Below are 23,447 nucleotides of genomic sequence, written 5' to 3'. Positions count from 1 at the left end.
TATAATTATTTATTTAGTTATAGTTATACATATGTATATGGATAATAAAATTTGTTGAAAAAAAAAAGAAATATTTCAGATTTAGAATTTCAAATCTCTATGGCGGATGTCTCTATGAAGAAAAAAGAAGATGAGTGAAAAGATTTAATGAGGATTGAGGGATGCGCTTTTAGGAGGTTTTAAAATTTTCCGTCTAATCAATTTAAAATTTTATAAATATTGTTTTTATTCTTTTTTAATTTTAGGTTTTTGTTTTCTTTTCTTAGAAATTAGCCGAATAAATAAATTATGATTACTTTAGAAATAAGAGAGAGAGATTTGGAAAATGCAATCATGTCTAAATAAACATTTTTAATTTATAAATTGGCACTTTTTAAATTAGAGGCGAATAAGTAGTATATGTACGAGTATATCTATGAAGATTATTTGCTTTAGCATGAAATATTTGTTTGTGTACTTTATGTGTAATCTAATGGAATTACTTAATTTATGAAAGTATTAACTTCCGGAAAAATTATTTCTCCTATGTTTAGAAAGATCCGTGAAACATCCTAATCGTAGAATGTAGGATTATTTTATTTTTCACACTTCGAAGACAAAGATAAAAAATATTCATCGACAAAATGTTAGTTCCCCTTTTCAAAACTCAGTACAACAAATCAGAATACGATTTTTGATAGACTTTGAAAAAGTTCATACGTATGTATGTACATACATATGTACTTTTTCTGAAATCAATTTTTTCCGAAAACTTTAGCATTTCATATCATTCCTGCATTTAAGTGTTATTTTAGGAGTATCTATTAGTTTCTTTCAATAGTGTGGTTTCTCCTAAAAGATTATTGACTGCTCGCTACTTGGACTTCACTCGAACTTTTATGATTCTTTATTTCTTTCAGAATTAATTAAAGTCATGACAGATAGTAAATCCATTTGAACTGATATGGGAAGTTTTCATGAGCCTCTTATCTGATTTTTAAGATACTGACATTGGTTTTAAAGTTTATAGAATAACATATTTAGGTTCCACTTGGTAATGCCTTTAAAAAAATATCATTTTTCACTTTTCAATGATTTGGTTCAATTCTTGTTCAATTTAAGGTCTAAGAATTTAACGAATTGCTTAAGATTTCCAAGAGTCTTCTAGAAATTCCAACTTAAAAAACCTGTATTGTTTGTGTTTTAATGTTCTGATCACTGTGAGCTCATTGTTTTATTTATTTAAGTCTGTAAATTAAAAATCATTAATCGCTTCACTCTCAATCTTTTCTTGGTTTTTACTTGATGAATATATTTTGTTTAGATTTTTGACATACCCCTAGTTCTTCGGGCTTCTTTTTTAATGGTGTTGCGCTCATCGATTGTTGACTTTTGCAGTAGATGATTAGATTTGACAAATCTTAAATATTAACTAAAGAGACTCCTTCTTATCAATTAAAAATTTAGTCAAAAATTCAAAAAGTTTACTTAATTTTAGTTTTCATAAAATTTTAATTTGGAGATTATTTCGATTGTTTTAATACTCAAAAGTAACTCACAGAAGAGATCAGAAAGACTCCGAAAGAGACTTACATTTATTATCAATGTGTTAATGTTGACAGCAATCCTCAAGCCGAAAATTATCGGCTTAAAATAAATGACAACAAATTTCAGCTTGAAATTCTAAATATTTATTGTTTATAATCAAACTCTTCAAAGGTCTAAAGACTGAATTGCAAACATAATTTAAACATTTGTGTCATAAATTTGTACCTTACTTAAATCTCATGAGTCACCTTTCAAACAAAATTATTCAAAAGACAAAAATAATTTAGCAACAAAATTAATGTTCATCGCTTGCCATAAAGACTACCAATTGATTTACTATTCAAAAGTAATGAAGACACTTTTATTTAACCTACTTCAAGGTCAAATTGAAGACATAATTTGCACAACTAACAAACAATTATCAATAAAAACATTATTTGTAACAATAATCTTAATCCTAACGAAGAAAAATTCTTGAAAAATGTAATGTTCTCTTTATTTATCAATATCATCTAACAAAACAAAAGAATCGAAAATAAAATAGAAGTAGTAAATGAACAATACAAAGAAATAAAAATAAAAATGGTGAAGTAAAAGAAAAAAAACACTCAATCCTTTCATTTTAAATTGATGGTCAATCTGACCCTTCTGCAAATTAATTTTAAATTTTTTACAACAGGGTGATTTCGATTTTAAAAAAAATACAAGAAAAATAAATTAAAGAAAAATACATGCAGATATAAAATTATTACTTTTGCGTTACTTAAAAAATTAGCAATAACACTCAAACGATTAAACGTTTCTCTCTCGTGCCCGATTCTAACAAACTTATAACTGTCAAAATTATGAAATATGAAATTATTTCTTTTAAAATTACTAAATATATATTTACAACTGTTTCAGTCTCCTAAAATTTTCCATTTCAAAGTTTTAAAACCATTTAAAAGACAAGAATACAAAATATCCAAAAAAGGACCTTTTTATATTTTGAGCCAGGAAAAACGTTGCGAACATTTTTTTGAACCGACTTATAAACATGTTAATGACATGTTGGTGCAGCATACAAAAATCGCTTCACATATACAATCAATGCTGCCCCTTACCTACTCTTAATATAGAGGCGCCCGTTTTAATACCAAATTGAATGGGTAAACACGAAGCAAAGGAGAATACGAACACTCAGCTGTAGACCCAATGATAACTAGGCTTACAACAAGTAAAACAAATATATATGTACGTACATAATATGTACTGAACCTCATACAAAGATAAACTTCTTCACACTCTTAATCTAAAATCAATATACACATACATATGTACATGCATACATACGATTGAGTGTAGTGTTTTGAGTGCGTATTATCTACCAGCAGCGCCCTGTATAGAAAAGAATAAATAGAAGAAAAAAGGTTGCGTATACGCCATACCACACAATTTTTAATGTGTGTAGTTTTTGTTTTGGTTTTTTCTCTCTCGATCGTCGTCGTTTACTGCTGAAAGTTTGTGCGAGTTCACCAAAGCAACGCCTTAAACGGCAAATGGTGGTTTTTCAAAATATTTCATATTTTTGTTTTTATTGAAAAGGCGAAGTTACTGGGCGTCCCTTGTTCATTCGTATAAGTTAGTTTATAAATTTGAATAAAACTCTGTAGACGATATGCAATTCAGGCCAAATGATATATCTAATATTTACTTGAAGATGTGCCGTAAAATTGTTCACCGTCAATATCATAACTTTATTGTGATGATTGTGACGAGTTTGTCATACATTCCTTCAAGTAGTAAATAAAATTTATCAGAGTTTAACAACGGATACAAGCACACGTGCTGAAAATACATCCTTGACGAAAATAACGATAAATAGTCAGGTAGGTGTTCTGGAATCTTTTATATAAACCTATACTAAATCACGCATGCATACATATAAAGAGAGGGAAAATGTGTAATGTAGTGGATACATTAAGATAAACAGAAAATCACCAACTATAGAGTTGGTAATTTTAAGATTACTATGAGATCTTTTATCTCGATTTGTGTTTAGAGAATTGAACATTTTACAGCTGACATTTGTGATTACTGTGTCTTAATAATCCTGTAGCATGTTGTTTGAGATATAACTTTTTCTTCTAAACTCAAAACACGTGTTAAAAGTAATGAGGTTCTATTTAAGAGTAAATGGAAACTGAATTGATAAACTGCTGATTCACTTAGTCCACAATGTGACATCTGCTAGGAATATGTCTGTAACAGAAAGTACAGAAAAAAAGCTATATAAAACTATCATATACAAAATATCAAAATAAAGCTAAAACTAATTTTAGGTAAAAATTAATAATTCATTTAAATTAAAGTTAGAATTACTTACATACGAGTACGTACATAAAGAGTGGTAAAATGTTAAGAGCGATATTGATTTTGAATAAAACGCAAATTACTTAGGAAATTATTGTAATTTCGTTTTATGATTAAAATATTGGTATGGAACAAAATATCAGCCAAATGGCGTCCGCGACCTCAGCAAATGTTTAATGACGCTGAGGCATAATTGAAGTTTTGCTGTCTTATCGACGTTCACCTTTCCTTTCGAATGATCTCAAAGAACGAAGTCCAACATTGTCAAATCAAATGATCTTGGCGGACAATTGCTGAATCCATTGGAGAGAAAATGAGCCTTATCACTGAAAATGTTTTTCTTCAAAAATTGATCATCCACTGTTGCGATTCTTGGCATAATTTTGCCCATTGATGACGGCGGCGAATAAAATGGTTAAGAGGCTAAAGTTCTTTAAGAAAAATGCTTATCAACGACGAGCGTAAGAGTTGCAATTGTTTCGCACGGCTAGTATGTAGTGGTGGACGTTTAAAATTGAGTTAGTTTGCTGAAATTGATAAATGGACACTAAAAAATAAGGAATGACATAGACGCAAAAATACTGGACATCCGATGTTTTGGAATAAATCGTTTTTATTGTACACAGACATTGATATTTAAAACGAAATCCTTAAAAAGTCTATTTTTGTCAGCTTCTAGTGTGGCCTAAGGGCCTTAATCCTATGCAGATTAAATGTTGAATTTTTCACTGTAATCCACTTTCTTAAACAAACTTTACGTTGATTTATTTTATGTAATACAAGAACTGCATTAGAAACAAATTAAAGATGGAGTTTGAAATTATTGCGAAATCTTGTCTGGGCTTAAACTTTTACCTCTTATGAAATAAGGAAGGAGGTGAAGTTTTAAGTATTGTTTCTATTTCTAACGTCATACTGATCCGATTTTTTCACAGAAAACATACATTTAAGAAATCTATTATGGTCATGGTTTATGTGGGTGTCTGTCGAGTTCAAACTCTAACCGCTAACAGTTTTTTTTTTTTTAAATCGACAAAGCCACAAAATTGGCTACCACGTATATTTATTTTAAAATTGAAAGGTTTGTACGTTGCAACAACAACTTGATCGCAGTACCAAATTATGTATGAGTATTTGTTTCACAAGGTCCAACTCAATTGTAGAATATTTACCACCCCACGATGTATCGTCCTTTCTAAAAAACTGCAGTTCCTGTTTGTTTAACTCAAAAATCACTGTGATGGTTTTGACATTTGTTGTTCTGTTGTAACATTCATGTCTCGTTTTCTTTTACCTCATACCCCATCAAATCACTAAGACCGCATGTGCTCAAACAAATATAGGAAGGCAAATTTTCATTTACTTATATTTTTCAATTTCATTAAATCAAGAGACTTTGTTTTCTTTTTCTCCAAAACCTATAAAACTTGCCTATTACGTATGCTATACTTCTGTGTACGTAACATAATAGTCTCTGGAAAAAGTTTAAATTGATTAAAATGTCAATGAATGAAATGTTGTATAACTCAATTATTTACTTTCCTATAGTCAAGTCATGCTTTACCACCTCATTCTATATAAACTATTCAAAACAGAAAAGAAAAGGAACAAACAAAGAGATTTTAATTCGGACTTCCGATATTAGGTAGATACGAATATCCACATACTCGTATACCTTTTGGAACAAATCATTTCAAAAAATGTCAATACAAAACGCCTCACGGTGCGATTGCGATGATGGTGACTTTAGGTGTGCTATTTTATTCGCTGTGTTACAATTTCTGTGTGTTGAAATGGAAATGGAAATAAATAAAAACTCCTCTCCTAACAAAACGATCAATTTAAAGCTACCAAACGACCAACGACCGACGACGCGACAATGACGACGACAAAAAACAATTATCGCACAATTGTACAAATTAATTTTGCACATTTTATCCCATGCTCGTCAATTGTATTCAAAAAATAAAAATAACCAACTGGCAGATAGAACTAAGTGAAGCTGCTCTTTGTTGGCAATGCTCATTAATTTTAATGCAACAAATAAAATTAAAAAAAAAAAAAATCAACAGTACAGATATAAATTAAACTAAAATTTATAAAATATTAAACCGTCGAAAATATCTTTGAGTGGATATTAATAAACCAAAAATAGCATCACAATATTTCTTTTCGAAATTTATCACCTCGTGTATAAATAAATACCAAAAGCAAAAATAAAAAACGAAAACATAAAAATATAAAAAGCAAATAAAAAGCGCATTGGTATGTAATTAAGTTTAAATATTTGCATAAACTACCTACACAAACACACACCTTTATATTTATATACCACCGACGAAATACAATTCGTGTCACATGAATAGGGACACTCTTTTTTCGTTTTCTATTTGACGATATTTTTCAAAAACCCAAATGTGAAATGAGGGATTTATTAAGTTTATATTTCAAAACAAAATTTTGGATTAAGTTGATAAATACAAGTTTTATGGTGTTTTTTCGAAAAAAGGTTGTACACATTACCTGTTGTTTGAATGTTACATGAATAGGAACAAGATCTAAATTTACCTATTAGCGTGTTTTAAATCAGATAAAAGGATACGCTGATTATTTGGGAGCTTAGTACGAGTATTAATTTGAAAGAATCAAGAAGTGTGGATAGAGGTAAGTGTCTAACCAATAAGGAAACAGGTTAAATTCGAGCATGTCGGAATTTCGGCAAAACCATTTATAGCCAGCAAAATTATAAGAAGTTCGAATGGTTTGTAGAACGACCTCAAGGACCCAAAGAGGTATGGTGGGTGATAGTGGGAGTTGCTTCAAAATCAATGCTTTCCATTAGTAAAATCAAGGCAGATGCTGGGGTAAATGAAATTTGATGAATGAGATGGGTATACCGCCGTCTTTTCCGATGAAACAAATTTTAGAACGAAATAAATCTTTTTTGAAAAACGGCACTGAAAAGGAGGTGGTGTATGGTATGCGGAGCAATCACCTATGAAGTGACCGTAGAGCTAGATTTTCAAAGTTCTAAAACGAAGCCAATTACTTACAAATCGATTCTGGAACGAGCTTCTCCGCAGTTTTCTGAATTATTAAGTGAACAACGATGAACTTTTCAACAAGATAATGCACCTATACATACCGCACGGACAATAAAATCCTGGATTCAAAGGCCAAATGTGAACCTATAACCATGCCCCCAATATTCTCCTGACCTGAACATCATGGAAAAGGTGTGGGGATGGCTTTCAAGAAAAGTCTACCAAAAACCGAAGAAATTATCTGAAAGAACTCTACGAATCCATACACCCCAGGTTAATTGAATTAGTTCAAAAATCAGGATACAGCATATATTAAAAATTACTTTAATCCATTCAATAAAACCAGTATTTACCTAAACCCTTAAATTTTTTGTTATTTTCTTCACCTTAAAGGGTTTTACAGGTGAATTTAGAGCTTGTACCTATCTGTTTGATACAAAAAAACAGTACTTGACCTTGACCTTCTTCGGAAAAACCGCCATAAAACTTTTATTTATCCACTTAATGCAAAATTTGTTTTTGAAATACAAACCTTACACATACTTCATTCATTCCACATTTGGGTTATTTCAAATAACCTAAGGGTTTCAAAAACATCGTCGAACAAAATATGAAAAAAGCTTGTCCCTTTTCATGTGACAAGAAGTGTGCGAATGGGACTGCGCACGAAAAAAAATTATTTTACAATTTTTTCGTGTTTCTTTGCTTAATAAATAATAAAAAAGAAACAAATAAAAAATTAAATTAAAATCTAATATTCACAAAAGAAACAACAAATTTAAAAAACAAAAACGAAAAATTGTCATTGCGAGGAGGTCAAATGAAAAAAAAAAGAAAAATAACATTCGTTAGGGAAAAACATTTTCCACTTAGTCGATGAGGTGACGTGTGCTCTGCTTTCAGAATATAGTAGTTGAAATTTTTTTAAAAATTATTTCAGATACAGTTTTTAAATATTTTTGCATATTTGTGTATTTCGATATACGAATGGTTTATGCTGTTAATATTTTAATATTTTATTTTATGTCGTTTGGGTGAAATTATTTTTAGATTCACAGATTAACACTTGTTGGAAAATGTTTTCAAAAAAACATTCCTTCGAACTAATTCAAATACCTATACACTCACTATACCATAATAGAAAAAGTAGATTTCATTTTAGATTATGTTTTCAATTTAATTTACTTGTATGTACATAATATTATGTATAATATATGCTATAACAATATGTACATATATGTAGCTCTTACTTAGCTTTCGATATAATAAATGGCAAAAGTCCAAAATGTTCTACCAAATGTGAATTAATTGGCTACAGTGTATGTTGGGGTTAAATAACGCAACAGAATAACAATTAAATTTTATTATTTTGTATCGATACGACGGGGTATTTTGGGTGTAGCGAGAGATGATTTTCTTGAGTTGGTAGGTAGGTATGCAAAAAAAAATCCATATGATGACAGCCTGAAATATGAAAGCTTTTGGCAGACATAATGGCTCCTTTGAAATGATATCTTCTATCTATGTTCCAATTCCAGTCCATGTGCGATGATAGGTACTATGAAGGTTTAAAACACTGTTTTTAGAAGTGACAATGATTGAATACAATAATTTTGAAGAATCTTAAACCATTAGTTAGTTGTTAGACATTTCATTCTTAAAATGGATATCTATTTTTATAAAATCAAATCAGCTTAATGGGTTTTAAAACGTAAGCCTTTTTACGGCTATTATTAAAGTTGTAATTTATCCTGCAAATCGCTTTAAAGGTTTTCAGAAAAATACTTATTTGAAGGTCCCTTAAAATTTAACTTGAAGTCCAAAGGATATTGTTAAAAATTAAAAAAAAAATCGTTAAAGAACCCAAAGCGAATGTCGTAACGCTCACATAAATTTTAAATAAAGAAACGCCCAAATTGTTAGTCCTCGTTTTGCTTTGCGATATTTATTTTGGGCATTACGACGGTTTTTATTTGTATCGTTTTTCATGACGTTCTGAGTTGTTGGGCGATTTGACTTTTTTTTCGTTTAATGTTTGCGTTTGTATTTGGGTGATCAAATTTAAAACTCAAAATGTCATAGTCCGCAAAATAAACAAAAATGTTGTCAGAATGCCCAATGGTTTAAATATATGACATCTTTGGGGCGTCATGTCAATAAATAATTTGGACGTTATGATATTTAAAAATTAATTTGGGCAATATGACATTGATTTTGTAGTTGTTGTTGGGGCGTTATGACATTTTAAGAAGGGTTGACATTATTCTATTGTGTATTAAGATCAAACGCTTTGTTTTTTTTTTAATTTGGAATGTGATAAAACCCAAAAAAGTTTTAAGGCCCAAAGGTTCGGTATTATTGCCGAAATCGTATAATAAGAAAATATTAAAAAATAACAAGTTGAATTCGATTTCATGACTTTTTTAGTAATCAGTTGACTTTTTGTCTAGAGTTTAGTTTTTTTTTTCAAATTTCGAATATTTTTCTTAAACATAATTTTTATACAAAGTTTCAAAAGAGTGAAAACGTTATTGATGTCGCTATTTCTGTATATCATCGTAAACGAACGTGTCAAACAAACTTTAAGCAACAAGACGTGGCTACAAGCCACACAACCGATCTCGTGATTTCATATTTTGGAAACCTAAATTTTGAGATTTGACACTGTTAAATTTTTCTTTGGGATAAGAAAAAAGATCTTGTTTCAGTGAATAATCTCCGAATTCTATAGATGCATTTAAAATCAACAATTTTCAAGTAATGTCCGAGCAAGGAAATTAAAAGCGGGGAAAAAACCTCAAAAGAATCACAATGCTTTGAATCTTTCCTTTTTTTACATATCACGGCAAGGTCCAAGCTTTATAATGAAATAAAACTTTTCAAAGAACATTTATCGCTATCAATGAAAAAATGTCGCTTGATTTTATCGGTATAAATGAAAAACTGCCTTGACTTTTCTCAATATTGTCAATATCGGGTTTTCTCTTAATTTTGCCACCACTTAAGTTGACAACTTGAAAGGGTTTGATAAGTATTGAAACTAAAAATTCTGCGACTGGTAGACCAGAACAAATCGCCAGAACCAACAGGCTATAGCACATACAAAATTAGCCTCAAGTTTTGATATAAAGTTGTTTCCTAAGTTATTCGTGAATTTGAGTTATTCGATATGATAACTCTGCTCTACAGAAATAGTAATGAGCTTTGTGGTCTCTTAGAGAAATAACACTGTCAGTAACTTTTCTGGGAAATCGTCGATCAGTGACTGCAAAATGTTCATCATTTTTGCCCTGTATTTTGAAAATTTCATACCATTTTATACTTTTTCAATTGTCAAAAGATGTCAACTTTAAGTATATTTGTTTATATGAGTCATGCTTTTATGAAGCTTTTCAACATTAAGTAAATACATATATTTATTTAAAGATTTAGGGTTTTAATGACTTCTAAAATTCTACCCATGTTAAGACAATTTCAGGGAATACTTTACATCAACAACATTTTTTACTTTAACTTAAAACTTTTGAAAATAAAAGTAATACAAGAATAATTGATGTAAGCTGTATACAAAATTATTTTCAATCAATTTAAATTTGCATGAAAACCTTTACAGTGCAGATTTGTATTTTTATTTTCTTATTTAGAAATCCCTCAAGACGATTTGTATATTCAGTGAATTTAATTTAATGTATGAATAAAATAATTTTCAAATAATTTTCTGATTTGACTTGCTTGTTTATGAATATTTATTGATTTTTCATTTTTACTCTTTACGTCACTTACATTGAGCGAGTATAAATAAGCATCATATATATGAATATATGTATGTACACTGATATAATTAGCCCTATTCAATAAGTAGGTACAACTGACTTTAACGGCTACTGTAAAAATGATACTAGGATATAATCGTACGAAATATCAGCATTGTTTAATAGCCTACCGCACTACTGCATCTAGGTATGAATGGTCTTATAGATGAATGAATACTTAGTACGGTTTTTTAAATTAAATTTTACTGATTTATTTTTAAGCAACTCGACAATCAGATTCAGGCAGTGTAAATGGTTTCCAAGGTGTCCTCGCCATAAAAGGCAATAAGGGGTTCCAGATGTCAAGGTATGTGATAATTTTTTTTTCCGGTTCATACAGGGTCCGGGAAAAAAATCTCCATATTTTAAAAGGCAATATCAAATAAATAAACAATTTAACAGAAACATTTTATTGAATTTTTTAAAATAAATACTATGCCATTTTACATTAAATAAAATAATTACTTAGTTTTAAACATTATATCAGTTAAATATTGTCCTCTATTATCAATACATTTACGAAGCCTTTCCCGGAAGCTTTCCATTGCTCGTCGAGTCATTTGTGGTGTAATGGCTGCCATTTCCTGAGTGATTGCCTCCTTAAGTGCTTCCAAAGATGTTGGGCGATGAGTGTAGACTTGGGCCTTTAAATTTCCCCAAAGAAAAAATTACAAGGTACTAAATCAGTGGCCAGGTAATACCTCCTCGTAAAGAAAGAAGATGCCCTGGAAACATCTCTCTCAAAATGGTTAGTGAACGCCGTGAAGTGTGTGCTGTGGCTCCATCTTGTTTGAACCAAACTTCTTTGTGGTTCCTAGTAAACTGATTTAAGTTTGGTTGGGGGAAGGTCTCAATCAAGTGACAGTAGCGATCCGCATTAACTGTAATTTTTGGTTCATTTTTTTTCGAAAAAATCAGACCTAACACACCAAATTCAACAACAGCACACCAAACTGTCACATAAGGGCTGTGAAGTGGTCGCTGATGAATTTTTTGAGGGTTTTCTGTTGCTTTATTTCCAAAATTTTGTTTATTTACAGCACCCGATGAATGGAAATGTGCCTCGTCAGAAGAAATTAAAACAGCTCCAACGGGAATGTTTGGAAGAATGTCTGCACAAAGAGCTCTGCGATTTTCAAAATTTATCTCACTTAATTCTTGTACGATCATCTTTTTGTAGGGAGGTATATGGAGATGTGTGTGCAAAATTCGTCGTATACTCCTATCAGACAATCCAAGGGCAGCTGAAAGCTTAAGTGCTAAACGCCTAGGAGATTGCTGTGGCACTTACACGTGCCACATTATCCGACGTTTTTGCGGTTAAAGGTCGGCCGGAGGATTTTCTCTTTAGCTCAGAACCCGTTGCTCTAAAGTTTGATAACCAAACTTGAATTGTTTTTCTATCCACAACAGGATCACGTCGTCCCAGTTTAAATCGAATACGAAATGCTCGCTGAGTAGTAATCGCAGAACCACCATTACGGATATATTCCCTTACGACAAATGCGCGATGCTTACCGTGCAATGCCATTATGATTACTAAAAACGGCACGTAGACATCTACCTATCTATACCCGGAACACCATTTTATCTATAAATAGCTTTAAATATAAACGTCTAAAAATACGGGAGGTTTTTTGTATTTAAGTTATTACAGTTTTTTGGAATTCTTTCTTTTTTGGTTTAAACTTAGCAAAATTTCAACTGATTCTTCATTGTTTTCTTTTGAATTACAAAAATAATTTGTAATTTTTACTACTTCTACAACTTTGTTGTAAATGTAAATAAAGGCTTACCTGTAATTTTTATCAAGCCTTTCTTTGATTTTTAAGTTTTTCTTTGTATATCTATTTTTTAACCCTTTGTTTTCTAATGGTTTAGTTGTAGAACCACATAATTGGTACTTTTCCGATCTGATCCCAAAGATTTCGCGCAAAAACCAAATGTAATCGTTGAAAACACCTTCGAAACCTTGACACCTTAGGGAACAAATCGTTAAATACATGATCAAATTTTACTTCTTTGTTGTGCAAATTAAAGCCCATCTCGTTTGTTTCGACGAATTTTGTTTTTTACATGGTTATGCATTTTTCGGTGAAGTGAAGGTAAATAAAACACATAAAATATTTTGTTCATGATATTTAATTTTATTATAAAGTTTGAACGTTGACATTATGTGAGAAACACTTCATCATTTAAATGACCACTACACGAATTGCATCGATTCTTTTGAGGTAATTTTCAACCACTTTTATACATATATTGGACGGTATCTCAGCCATAGCTTGGCGAATGTAGGTTTTAAGTGCTTAAGATTTAAAAGTTTATCTACATAAATCATAGAAATCGCTTGATCCTGGTGGCCTGCTACAAGAAATTGCGAGTTGTGTGGCATGTGGCACCGTCTTGTTGAAACCACATATTTTCCAAGTCGTATTCTTCAATAGCAGGCTAAAAAAAAGTCAGTTATCATATGACCATAACACTCCAAATTGTCGGTGACAGTCATTCCATCGTCGTTTTAGAAGAAGTAAGGTCCAATCACATCTCCGGACCAAAGAGCGCACCAAACAGTGACTTATTGTTGCCTCTCTTCAATTACTTGAGGATTCTCAGAAGGTCACGATGTAGATCGCTATTTCTTATATACCAAGGGGCATTTATTATTCCACGAAGGACCTTGCTTTGGAATTTTTGGATGGGTTCAGCATTTGTTTTCTTTGTACAGCCCCATAGTTGGATACCATATGTCCAAACGGGTTTCAATACTTGCTTATATAACATTAGTTTGTTCTGGATAGATAGGTCAGAGTTCTTTCCTATTAACCAGTACATTTTTCTGTACTTCAAGTTTAGTTCTTCTCTTTTCTTTTTGATGTGTTCTTTCCATTTAAGCTTTGCATCCAAATTCAAAATCGTTAATATGACACTACATATACATATATTTCAAATCTATTCAGTCGCCTGTTATAACTTATTTTTTAATTTTCAATAAAATCAATTTTAAGGATGAACATGTTGCTTACATACATTTCTTTTGTAGTTAACGGATCAAAACTTGAAAAAGATTTACCTCTCTCTACTCAAAAAATTATTCAAAAGATATTAAACACTTCAAAAGGTGTTCAGATGTACTCTTATTTGTTCACATAAATATGTTCGTATGCACATACATCTTAAAACATTATATCAATTATTTATTTATTAAACATAAACACTTTCTTCATTCTTTATCTATAAAGCAGCAACTTTTGAGATACTCTTCTCTCATCTCTTCATTTCAAGTGCATTTTATTAAAGAAAATAATTTACATTTATAATATACATAAGTGTATCGGCTTCTCAGCTAATCTAGTGGATAATTTCAAATTAAGTGACTCAAAAAGTTCATCAATAAATTATACCCTACCATCCAAACAGGTATGTTTAGGTAGGATTTTAGGTAAAGGCTAGAGTAATGAAAAATGTTTGAAAAAATTTGTGTGCAATCTTGCGATAAATTGAAGGAAACTTTAAAATGCTTATTTTAAATAAAACTTTTTAACGAAAAATCCTGTTTGAGCTTTTTAGGTAAATTTTCAACAACTCTCTTTAATCAAATTTCAGCAGTTGAGTTTATTTTTGTTGGTTGATTAGGAAGATTTTTTTTTTACTGTTCGTTAGTGTCTTGAAGGTCCAAAATTGTGTCTTGATTGCACAAAGTAATGTGTACTTATTTACAATCCTGTGCACTAAAAATAGTAAAAGAAAAAAAGAAAGAAGCCTTTAAGATAAAACGGTGGCAAATTATTAGTAATAACCTTTAGTTGCAACCTCGAACGTAATGGTTTGTTTAATCTTTTAACTTTTTGTACGATAAAACGATTGCAAAGTCAATTAGTTTTAGCGTTGTAATAACACTGGTTAAGAAGCTTTTGTATCTGGCACACATTTTATACTTTTCCTATTGCTTTGATGAAATAAGTTCGAAAACTTCTTTGATATCAATGTTTGGCATCCGGTTTTTGATATATATAACCTTTTAAAATTCAAACTAAAATTTGTATTACGGTTTTGATTCATGACGTAGTTTTTTCAATAACATTTAACCTTATTTACTTCTCAAAAATCCTCATTAGTTGTTAGACTGCACCTGTGCCACATAAACCTTTTAAGAATTTTGAAGTTTATATACTGAAATCACAAACCGCTATAAAACGGCTATTTCTGGGTTGGAGTACGAATAGCTGAAATTGAATAATGTTTAAACCACAATATAGAACCAAAATAATTTTGTTGACCATTTGAATTTTTGGAAGAAAAAAAGAGTCAAACTTGATATTAACTACAATCCATTTGGATTGTCAAAATTTTGTATGTTGTTCTTCATTGATACCAATAATAATAATAATTATTATTATTGTCTTTTTATGATGACACAAAATTGATGCCAGATATGTTTTACTTCAAAAACCCTATTATAAAATAATGACAAGAATTATACAAGAATAACTGATTCTTAAATAATAAAATTTAATTTAGATTTTTCATAATCCAAACTAATTAGAACACCACCTGCACAAATACCAATTAAATTCAAAAACAATCACGCGTATATAGGTAATCAGCTAAAAAATACACAACTAATTAAGCTGAAATAAAAATTAACAAGTATTTTAAATCAAAATTAGATTTAAATTTTGTTAAACTGAGTTAGACGATTATGTGTATGTGTGTTTTTTTTTATTACCAGCTAATTACAATTTTGTTCAGTTTTTTGTGACAATATTTGTTTACTTTTCAAATAATTGACGTTTTCTTTTATTAAATATTGTTTTTTGGCTTAAGTCAACCTTAAATTAAATTTGTATAATATGAGTTCAATAATGAGTGATAATTCGATATCGACAAGGCCGATTAAAAAATCAATGAAAATAAACGTTTCTTTACTCTGTCCGATAGAAATTTTCAATACAGGACCTATAGGAGACCTTTTGTAATTAGCCATTCTGGCTGCAAATAGCTACATTCGACAATCTTCTACGCTCTAATTGTACTTCAACCCTCGTGAAATATGTATTTTTATGGCTTTGTCAATTTTTTCGTAGATCTCTAGGTAGGTAGGTTTATATGGCAGTCTCTTGCTCTTGTTTCGTGACTGAATAATAATTTATAATTTGTGTAGATCTGTGGATATGTGTCTAAGCAACTTGCTACAACTTTCGTGTACACTACATTACAACCGTTCATCAAATGTCGAATATTATCATTGATGAATTTCTCTCTAACACTTTTTAATTGGGTACAAAATTGTTCAGGCATAGCCTCGCAATTTTGTTTTCAAGTAGGATTTCCTTATGTAGCTAGAAACGTTAACTGTGCTAGGAAAGGTATTGATTCACCAATTTTTTAAAATGTATATTTGATCTCAATAAACACAATCTAAGATTTCAAAATACGAATTAATTGCAAAGCTGTATTTTAAATTCATGAAACACTTTCACTTTTCAAATAAAGTCTAATAATTGAAAAGTTTTTTCCCAATTTGCCAATTTCGGGAAGCATTTCTCCCTTTACTTTGCTGGTTATTATTTGTTTGCAAAGTTGATTTCTATTTTACAAAGTTCATCAAGATTGTTATGGAATGCTCTTCGGAAGGTTGACATTTGAGAACATTTGGTTGGATTCTCTCAGAAACTAAGTGAAGATGTTGCCCTTTAAAGCGTCAAGAGGAATTTGTACTCTGTTCGCAAGTGGGCTATGAAGGGCCAGTCCATGCCAGAAAAACTCATAAGCCCGTTAATTTCCGGTAATGACACCATGACCCTGAACCTAAATAAGAGAGATATGGCTGTCAGTCTTTGTTTTATTTAAATTTAAGTTCGAGTCTTTGCATGCCTGATCGCAGAAATAAACTGTTAAATTCTTTGATCTTTAATAAGAAGTATGGAATTGGAGGGCTCTTAAAACTGTTTTAAGTAACTATAATATTCCTGTGAGAGCTTTTTATTTTAATAGAACTCATAAAAAAAAGTATGAATACGAGCATCCTTATGTTTTAATCGGATCGTCTTCATTCTTGGTTGACAGTTGTCTTCACTTCGTTTTCGTTTGTATATTATTTTATAAAAAAGTGAACCGAATACAAATTTGTCATATTCGCTAACAACTTTTTCATATCGCCGTACACTTCTCTTTGAAAAAATAACCTTTAGTGAATTTGATGACTTTTCCAACTTAGGTAAGAATTTTTGTTTTGAATTTCCTTGAAAATAAGAATCACATTTCCATTGCTTGATTATAATTATTTTTGTTTGAATAAAATTTGAAAAAAAAACCTAATTTTTTTTTTTTTTATAATTTCAGCAAAGCCTCAACAAAACATGAAAACAACAAAATCCAGCAATAAACGTTATTATTGACGAGTAACAAACAAACTTTGTATAAATTGATGGATTTCTCCTATTCTCGCATTTTGGATGTTTCTTTCTTTACGACCAGTATGTAATTTTCAAAAAAAAATGTTACCTTATGTCAGTGTTGCGCAATGTTATATAAGAAAAATTTTAAATAAATAAAAATATAAGAAATAAAGGTTTAAGAAGTAAAAAAAAAAACAAAATTTCAAAAACATTTTTCCATTTCTTTTATTTGATTTGGTTTCTGTTGTCAAAGTTTTTTGAATGTTTAATAAAAATTAAAAAATATCTATTTAGGAAAATAATGAGAAAAAAGTCCGAGTTCATCTAGAAACTAAAAACAAAACTGATAAAATCTTTCCAAACCAAACTGAATGAAATTTAAAAACAAAACAACAAATTTAAAGTAAAACAAAAGTTTATAAAAAATAAATAAAAACAAAATAAATAAATGTATATGTTATAGCCCTTTGTATAAACAAAACAAAAAATAAAACATCTTAAGTCAATGTGAATGTGTAGACAAAAATTAAAAAGAAACTATAAATATATATATATATACATATAAAAATAAAAAAACAAATTTATGAAATATAAAAAAATGCAATATTTTTTAATTTAAAATAAATATTAAAGAAAAAACAAAAAAACAGAATAAAGAAAACATTTTTATATATTTATTCATATAAATACAAAAAACCCATTAAAACGTAAAAAAAAAACAAATTTATTTACATTTAACTAGGAGTTATTTAATAAATATAAACAAAGTATAAACTCTACAAAGATGACTTTGTTTCTTGTCTTTCATTACAACAAAAGCTGATGTTAGACACTCAGCTTTAAACATTTTTTAACTCTTACTTATGTCACACAATGTCTTCTTCATTTTTTGTATTTGTATTCTTAAAAATTATTTATATATATTTTTCTTCTTGTTTTCTTTTTTTCTTTGTTTCTGTTTTATAGTTTCTCAACAATTTAAATTAAACTGTGTAAAATATATTATTTTTTGCTCTAGGTGTATAGGTAATTTATGATTTAAAAATTTAAATGGAATAATAAAACAAAAATATAAAGTTAAAAAAAAACAAAACTGATTTTTAAGTGTAAATGTATAGGTATTATTATTGCTGTTATTTATTTTATTTTACATATTTGTCTTATTTTCTTCTTTTTTGTTTTGTTCGTGTTAATTTTTTGTCATTACTAAATCATTATTATTGTGAAGATGAATTTTTAATTATTATCAGTGTAATTATAAAATTGAAACAAAAAAACTAACAAAAACTACACAAAATACATAAATACACAACTTATTTAACAAAAAGTAAAAAACAAAAAAAAAAAAAACTATAAATCATCTAGATATGTAGTGTCGAGTCCAAAAAATAAAAAAAATTAAAAATCGTAAAATCCCCCTGCATATTTGCTATATTTAAATTAAAAGAAAAAAAACATACCTATAGGCAATTAACAAAAAATAAAAACATACAACAAAAATCATCCTAAACTAAAACAGGGTAACCAAAACAAGAAAACCCCTGAAACAGAAAACAAAAACACACCAATCCGAGAGTAAAACTGAAGGAAAATAACTAACAATATATATTTAATCATTTAAACAATAATAAAAAACAAAAAGAAAAAACAAAAAAAAATAATTATAGTGGAACAAAAAAGTTGTCGTTGTCGTAAAATAAGATTTAAATTAGAACTTATAACAATAAATAAAATAAAAACATACAAAAAATGAAACAACCACAAAAATAATGTAGACAAAAAAAAACATTTTAAATTATTAAATAAAAAAAAACTGAAAAATAAAACTAATAAAATAAATATCTATATTAGGTATAATTTTTGTTTGTTTTTTTTTTTCATTTATGTTTTTCAGTTCGTATTTTCTTTTTTTTATTACATTTGTTTTTAATGTATTTAAAAAAAAGAAAATTAGTATGGGGTATAAATTATAACTTAAAAAAATGAAATCAATAATTTAATTAAACAAAGAAAAAACAAAATTATTTCATTGTGAAGGTAAAATAAGTTTTAAAAAAATGAAAATAAAACATCAGCAACAATTTTATCATTTCATATAAATGTAATTGAATAAAAACAAATGCATAAAGAACTAATTAATAATAAATGAAAAAAAAATATAAAGAAAATGCTATGTAAAGTTATGATTAAGACACATAAAAATAAATCCAAAAGATAAAAAACAAGAAAAATAATTAAAAAAATTACAAACAAAAATATATAAAAAAAAGAGTTTTTATTTATTTCTCGTTTTCAGATATGATTTGATATTTGTTATAGTATTTAATTTATTGATGAGTTACGTTCTCCCTGGATACTTGTATTTTAGTAGTACCTACCCATTTTTAAAATAGGGCTAGGAAATGTCTAAGAGTTTCCAACCTATTTGTACTGCGTTATTGAGTATACTTACTTTTACTTGAGGACTGTACCAAGAACACAACATGAATTGGAAATCCAGGTCTATTCCAAGCCTGTTTAAGCAAAGATTTCATCTACAGACCTGTTAGTAACTTAACGATATTCATCATGACAGTTTTTTGCCTGTCAAGAACAACTAAAATGTTTGTAATAATCTTGAAGGCTTTAATTATTATTATAAGATCTTTTCTGAAAGAAAGAACAAATATTTAGGTTCTCAAAAAAAACCTTGGATAAAAGATCTCAGATTTGACATTAAGATACCTTTAAATTCCTGACTCTTCTTCAACTCTATCTTGTTTTATTTTAGACTCTCCTGAATAGTTTTTGTCTCCAAAATTAATTAATGAATTAAAGTACAGGGTTATCCATTTTGCGGTTTCAAAAGTAAATGTAAATAAAACACATTAAAAAATATTTTTTTTTGATTTTTATAAAGTTCGAAAGTTGACATTATGAAACACTACATTAAAATAGCTACCAAGCGAATTTTTACAAGTAGCAACCACTTTTTGACACATTGCGCGATATCTCAGCCATAACTTAACGAATGTACTCAAGAGTTAAAGGTTTATCTGCATAAACGCGGCCTTTTGCGTAGCCCTAGAAAAAAAGTTCAAAGGTGTCAAATCGAATTATATTGTTGGCCAGTTGATATCGCCACGACAAAAAATTACGTGGCCAGGAAATGTCTCTTGTAATTAAACCATATGCGCTCGAATTGTGTGGCATGTGGCACCGTATTGTTAAAACCACATATTCTCCAAGTCCTATTCTTTAATAACAGGTAAAAAAGTAGGTTATCATATAAGCATAAGGCTCTGAATTGACGGGGACAGCCGTGGCAGGTGTGTAGGTGTAGATCCAAATTCAAAATACGACATAATGTGCCGTAAGACGGCACTTTTACTTACAGCAAATATTTTCTGTGTTACGAGCGAAGGCACAGGCCTTACAATATCTGTATGTAACCAATCAAGTCTCTTCAATTTTGTTTCCCAATTTTGATTATTGCTTGCGTAGTTGAACGATTATGTAAACCATAATCTCCTCTTAAAGCACGATATGTGGCTGTGGCAGAATCACCATTTTTGTAGTAGATTTTAAGAATTTGTATGCGTTTTGCGATAGTTAAGCGATCCATTTTCGAAATGTCAGAATTTCAATTAAAAAAAAATTGTTTAGCAACTTAATTTGGTAGATGTCGAATTCCAACCCTATACCTTTGAAACCGCAAAATGCATAACCCGTTGTATTAATTAAAAATCCTAACGATGTGAATCTTTCGAAAATTGAAGTGAAAAGAGATTCTGCAACTTGTAATTTGTGAGGTCCATAACATATTTCCCTTACAACTTTTTTGTTTACTTTAATTTACTGCTAAACAGTAATTTCTTTAGAATTTGGCTCTAATCTACGACTAAGCAGACTGGTAGCAATATTGCGTCGAGCCAGCAATTCTTCATGTTAAATTCTGATTTATTTTCCTAGGAAATGGGATTGAATTTGTCTGCAAACTTTCTGGTTTTTGACGTAAAATTTTTTGTAACAATCTTAGCATTCATTATATATATTATTTTTGGAAAATATACACAAAATTGCTATAAGCTATTGTATTTTTGCTCTAAAGTTGTTTTGTTGTTTTATTTTTGGCAGTCATCCTTGCAAAACATTTAAAAGCGGTTCCCAAAAAGTCGTCTTTACGTTACGGGATTGACGGCCACCTGATTAAAAGTTATTCATTACTAATAAAACCTGTAAATCGCTTGATTTTTTCGTGCGTTTTTCAAAAATTGTTTTCAGTTAATAATAACTAATGAACAGGCACTCTAGATACTTTTGAAAATGAAAATAGTCCAAATTTTCACTTGATTCCTTTAAAAGCCTTATACAAAACGAAGAAGAAATTTTCACTAAAAAATATTTTAAAACAGAATATTTATGAAAATGTTTATTATTATTATTTTTTTTACAAATTATTTTCTAGGGTAAAAATAGCTTCCCTATGTCTACCCCTCGCAAGACTCGTGTGGAAAATACCAACACTTTAAGTGGCATCATCATATATGCGCCAGCAGCATTACGTGGTTCGTGTATGTCACATTAGTAGAAGAGCTATGCCTCTGTAGCCTGTATACAAATCATAAACTTTTTTGAACGTTCTAAATTTGCACACAAATCTAACTAGAACATATACATAGAGACATTTTTATACCTATTCAATTCAGTCTGTCTGTATTTATGTAAATAATCTATAACAATCTTTAAGATGAACTGGCAGGCGGTTAATAAAATATCTCTAATTGTAAAAATAAACAAATATCAATCAAATAAAAGATTTCTTGCAAATATAAGATAAAATGTTACGTGAGGGCAGACTATAATTAAAATTAACGAATGCTTTTGAGTAGTCATTGCTAATTTTTGTCTATATTAACTGAAAATACAGTAAAATTAGGTAGAAATTTGTTTATGGTTAACTGATTCTTGTTTTTTAGAACGTTCATTTTTCAAAAAATAAAAATAAAAATTACGAATCACACTTCTTTGTGTAATGAAACATTCTATAAGTATCAGAATTAATTACAATTGTTTATGTTGTTGCTACTATAAGAAGTTCATCAATCGTTAATATACTTTTTGTTTAAATTATACTTGTGGATAATTTTGTTTTATTCGTCTGTTGTCTGTAGGAAAATAAGAATGTATCCTCTATTTATAGTAATAATTCTAATGGAAGAAAAATAAAAAGGAATCCATTCTTTATATATTTATTCGTCCATTTCATTTGGCCTTGTAGGATATTTTTTGGCAACACAAATTTTAAGAGTACCACAGACGTCGACGTTGTTGGTACATACATTCAAACGTATGAGAAATGATTATAATTTTTGATTTTCTTTTTTTTTATTTCGTTTGAAAAGGAAATTTATGTTAATTTAATATTTTTTTTAACCATATACATTTTTAAAGTATGGAAATATTTTGTATAAAATGTATATGTCTCAGAAGTGTTAAACTTTTTTTTTTAATGAATACGTTCATAAATAAGCTTTATTTTGATTTTATTTATATTGAATTGGTTAAGTGGAAATGAATCTTCTCAATACTACTGTAGCTGGTCATATGCTTACATTAAATTAAATACGACAGTGTAAGATACATAATATAAGATGCATAAATTGGATAAGTCTAGAAAAGGAGTATGTTGTTCATTTGGAAAATAAGCAAGAAGCTTAGTTGATCCACTTTAAACAAAAAGAAACACAAACACCAACATCAAAATTGAAATTTAATAGGTATTTCACAAATTTAAAATTTTGTTTGGTAATTCTTGTTATCTATAACAGCTTTTAACCTGTTAGGCATTGTTTCCATCAATGTTAGGGTGGTTTTTGGGGTTATCTTTTTCCAATCATCCAGAATAGTTTTTCTTAAAGTAATTTCTGTTGGATATTTCTCCGCGCTTTGGATCAAATTTGTCTTTAAAATATTTTAAAAGTTTTGTAGAAATTCTAGTTACCAAAACTTGCAGCAAACATACAGACCAAAACCAATAATCTGCTTCCACCGAGTTTAAGCTTGATATTTTTTTTTTACGCCATACGAAAGACAGTAGATCTGAGCCAACAATATTAAATTTGGACTCGTCGGTGAAAATAACTATGTTCCAGCAGTTATAGTGTTTAGGAAAATGTCCCTTGGCGAGCTAAGACAACTGTGTTGATTTTATAAATGTATGAACGGCTTTTTTTCGATCTATTCGATTCTAAAGCTCGTAGCACCGGGTGTATTGGCTGGGCACAGCACGGCGGCGGCGGCGTACCGTCTTCCTCAAGCTGTTTTTTTCG

General features: G+C 29.3%; 1 protein-coding gene across 1 annotated transcript in view; it reads left to right on the top strand.

Annotated features, from left to right (window-relative positions):
* The window catches only part of LOC129940284 (cAMP-dependent protein kinase catalytic subunit 1), a 44,207-nt gene extending 25,485 nt beyond the window's left edge, over window positions 1–18,722 (top strand). Inside the window, exon 3 of the mRNA XM_056048572.1 lies at window positions 17,081–18,722. The gene's annotated coding sequence lies outside the window, so the exon portion shown is untranslated. The remainder of the gene's footprint in view (window positions 1–17,080) is intronic.
* The last annotated feature ends 4,725 nt before the right edge of the window (window positions 18,723–23,447 follow it).

This window comes from Eupeodes corollae, chromosome 1 (genome assembly GCF_945859685.1).
Source record: "Eupeodes corollae chromosome 1, idEupCoro1.1, whole genome shotgun sequence".
NCBI lineage: Eukaryota > Metazoa > Arthropoda > Insecta > Diptera > Syrphidae > Eupeodes > Eupeodes corollae.
Note: the sequence above shows the minus strand (reverse complement) of the source record. Positions and strands in the feature narration are given on the sequence as shown.